Raw genomic sequence first — 4,212 nt, 5'->3', positions numbered from 1 at the left:
GCACCCTGGGCGTGGACACACGCACACACACAGAGACACACACACACAGAGACACACACGGGGTCCATGCGCCAGCAGGTGCTCAGGAGAAATGCCAGGGCTGGGTGGAGAAGGCCTTCCCTTTGCGTTTAGGAGTGGCTTTTATTTGTGCACGTATCTGTCCATTCATGCGTTTGACAAATATTTATTGAGAACGTGCTCAGAGCCCATCACTGGGCCAGGGGCGTGGGCCGCAGCGCTGAGCGAGGTGGACCTGGGTCCCGCCCTCTGGAAGGCACGCAGGTGAGTAAGGCCGCCGCTGCCACGAGGGGCGAGGGCCGGAGGAGAGAGAAGGACGCCCTGGGAGTACAGCGGGGCGGGGGGTCTAACGCAGATTGGAGGAGGGCAGAGGGGGGAAGGCTCCCTGGAGGAACTGACATCCCGGGTGAGGCCTGAAGAATGCGTGGGAACGTGAGGAGACACAGGAAAGAGTGTTCCAGACAGAAGGAGTGATGTGCACGGGCCGTGAACGAAGGCCCCACGCGTGCAAAGAACAGGGAGAGCTTTGGGGGGAGCGAGGACGAAGGTAGGGATGTGGTGAGAGGAGGCCGGAGAGGTAAGAAGGGCTGTGGCACCCTGGCTCCTCCGGTCCCCGCCAGCCCTCCACCCCATGGCAGCTTTGCTGTGCTGCTGGGGCCGCATCTGTCCCCACATCCTCGCGAGAGGACCAGGTTGGGGATGGGACCCCCAGGATGCCTTTCAAGAAGCTCCTTGGTACCCAGGGCCTGGGGGGGCTTCAGTGGTCCGTCGGGGGTGAGGGGTGACGCCTTCTGTGGGGCTGTGCTGTCCTGGGGCCGCAGGAGGGCAGACGTCCGGTGGACGAGCGGGTGGCTGCTGCCCAGTTGGGCTTGGGTGCTGGGTTTCTGGGGAGTGGGAGTAGCTCACCAGCCCGTCCACGTTCCCCCTGCAGCCGCTCCTCCCAGCAGGGCTGGCGCAGGGCCAGGCCTGTGGCCGTCCCAGGTCAGAAGCAGCATAGGGTGGGGGAGAGAGCTCAGAGCAGCCTCCAGCCAGCCCCAGCCCCGCTGTGTGACTCAGGGGAGTTGCTTCACTTCTCTGAGCCTCAGCTTTCTTGCCTATAAAATGGGCCAATGATCCCTGCGTTCATGGGGCCTACCAGAGTTGTGGTGAGGGCCACATGAGGCCCTCCGTGTCTGGGGAGGGACAGAGGCAGGCGGAGACATGGCCCTGGGTCAGGGAGGCGTGAGAGTGAGGGCGGCACGTGAGGGAGGGAGGCAGAGCCCAGAGGGCCAGGGAGGCTCCCGGAGGAGGTGGCATCCGCTGAGGGGTTGTGAAGTTTTTTTTTTTTTTTTGGCACACGGGCTTAGTTGCTCCGCGGCATGTGGGATCTTCCTGGAGCTGGGATCGAACCCATGACCTCTGCATTGTCAGGCGGATTCTTAACCACTGCGCCACCTAGGAAGCCCTAAGTTCTTTTCTTTTTTCGTTTAAAAAAAGCAAGTGCTTTTCTTCTTTACAAAGACGGTATTCAAGTCGTGTAAGAGAGAATCAAGCAAAAAGTTGGGGTCACCCTTCTCTAGTCTGGCCACCATCAGCACTGTTAGAGCTTCCAGACCCCACCGTGTCCTCCCACACAGGAAAACGGAGTGGCCCCAGCACACACGGCATCACATATGTAGTGAGCTGGGGTTTAGCAAAAGAACCAGAGAAGAAAGGGGAAGGGTGGGCCTCCTTTCCTGGCTAAGGGAACCCACAGTGGGGAGGGGGTGCAGGAGCGTGGCTCACCAGGACCATCGCGGGGCTCCGTGCAGCCAGGTTGCGGGTGCAGGGGCCAGACCTCCAAGGTCCCCTATGCAGCAGAGGCATTGGATTTTTTTTTTGGCCACACCGCATGGCATTAGTTCCCTGAACAGGGATAGAACCTGTGCCCCCTGCAGTGGAAGCGCAGAGTCCTAACCACTGGACCACTAGGGAAGTTCCAGAGACGTTTTGGATTTTATTCTGCTGGCAGCGGGAGCCGTTGAGGGCTTTTGAGCACAGGACCGTCACATTAAACAGGATAGAGTTCCTGTCTTACAGAAGTTATCATCTCACTAGGTCGATAGGATTTAAAATATAAAGGAGTGAACGAGGCTTTGGAAAGAGTTGCAATGGACAACCATGGTCATGTTTTCTCTCAAAACACATTTCTTCTCATAGAGCAGCAGCAGCGTCACAGGGAGAGGAAGACACAGGGCAATTGCCCAAGGGCCAAGAAAGGTGAGTGGGGCTGAACATCCTGCCTGTCCTCCACGCTAAGCCACATGCAAAGGCCCCCTGAGACCCTGGGGGCCAGACACCGAGAACGTCTGTGAGGCCAGCACGCAGGGGATGCTTTTCAAGCTCCCAGGTCTGTGGTGATTTTGCTCATTGTGATTCTGGACTGAAGCACCCACTTAGTCCTGAAAAGCCCAGAGGTAACACAGGTGAGAGAGGTGGGAAATGTAACACTGACTGTGTGTGTTTTCCTCCAAGGGGCTTCTTTCCCTTTCTGCTGCGGAAGAGACGCTCAGGGGAAGGCGAGAGTCAGGTAACTTTGAGGAGGGTAACGTACTGTGGCCGGAGAAAGCAGGGGGATGCAGAGTGAATATTTCCCTTTCTGTGTTCTAGGAGGGCTTTTTCTGGAGAAGGCAGCCACTTTGGCTTACGGATAATCATAGACCTCTCATCACCACACGCAAGAAAAACATGGCACAGAAGCTACATGACCAGGAGTCTTCTGATGAGGATGAGATTTTCCACAAGGATGCGGGGTAGATGAGAGGGGACAAGTTAAAAATCTCATCTAAAGTGGGGAAGTAAGGAAAAGTGTAATTGTTCCTTTCGAGAGTGAAAGCCTTGACGTTATTCTTCTTATCTCGGGGAAGTCAGCAAAGCCCCGGCAGAGGACGTTCAGGCTGCAGATTCGGCTGCTGGGGAGACGCGTGTGGAAAGTGAGGCCACACACGAGATGGGGACAGTGTGAGCCGCGTTCTGCCTCTGGCCACCTGCACATTTTAGTCAATAATTATTGAGAACGTGCTCAGAGCCCATCACTGGGCCAGGGGCGTGGGCCGCAGTGCTGAGCGAGGTGGACCTGGGTCCCGCCCTCTGGAAGGCACGCAGGTGAGTAAGGCCGCCGCTACCACGAGGGGCGAGGGCCGGAGGAGAGAGAAGGACGCCCTGGGAGTACAGCGGGGCGGGGGGTCTAACCCAGATTGGAGGAGGGCAGAGGGGGGAAGGCTCCCTGGAGGAACTGACATCCTGGGTGAGGCCTGAAGAATGCGTGGGAACGTGAGGAGACACAGGAAAGAGTGTTCCAGACAGAAGGAGTGATGTGCACGGGCCGTGAACGAAGGCCCCACGCGTGCAAAGAACAGGGAGAACTTTGGGGGGAGCGAGGACGAAAGTAGGGATGTGGTGAGAGGAGGCCGGAGAGGTAAGAAGGGCTGTGGCACCCTGGCTCCTCCGGTCCCCGCCAGCCCTCCACCCCATGGCAGCTTTGCTGTGCTGCTCGGGCAGCATCTGTCTCTTGATAGCCTCTTGTAATCTGGCAATAAATTCAGTATAGGGCTCTCTCGCCCCCTGCATGATCTTTTGAAAAGAGACAGGAGCTTGCCCTTTAGCTTCTATTTTCTCCCAGGCTCTTAGGCAACAACGTCTCACCCATTCTATGGCCTGATCTTCCATCAGAATCTGATCTTGAACTCTGCCCCAATTCCCACTACCTATGCGTTGATCCAAGGAGATAGGAATCTGCCTTGCTTGGTTCTGGTTTGCCATAGTTTCAGCATGATCACACTACCAGGTTTTTTTTTTTTTTTTTTTTTTTCACCACCAGGTTTTGAATTGTAAAAATTCTCCTGGGGCTAACACTGCACGAGCCAACGTTGCCCAATCAGCTGGAATCAAACAAGAGCCTTCAGCTACTCCGTGTATGATACCTATGGTGAATGGGGAATTTACTCCATAATTCTGTACTGCGTGCTTTAATTCTTTCAACAATTTGAAAGGGATTGGCTCCTGTACTGCCTCATAAATTCCATTGGGATTGTTAGGATCCACTCCAGGTGCCACCCTTTCATGAATCCTTACTGGAAATGCCATTTGCATAGCTTCCAGATCTCCCTCTTGTCTAGCCTGCAAAGTGCCCTTCTGTAAGGGTGATAAAACTGAGTGTCCTTTAGACACAGGAAA

Source organism: Hippopotamus amphibius, chromosome 17 (genome assembly GCF_030028045.1).
Source record: "Hippopotamus amphibius kiboko isolate mHipAmp2 chromosome 17, mHipAmp2.hap2, whole genome shotgun sequence".
NCBI classification, from domain to species: domain Eukaryota; kingdom Metazoa; phylum Chordata; class Mammalia; order Artiodactyla; family Hippopotamidae; genus Hippopotamus; species Hippopotamus amphibius.
The sequence above is the reverse complement of the archived record's forward strand: the minus strand, read 5'-3'. Positions refer to the sequence as shown.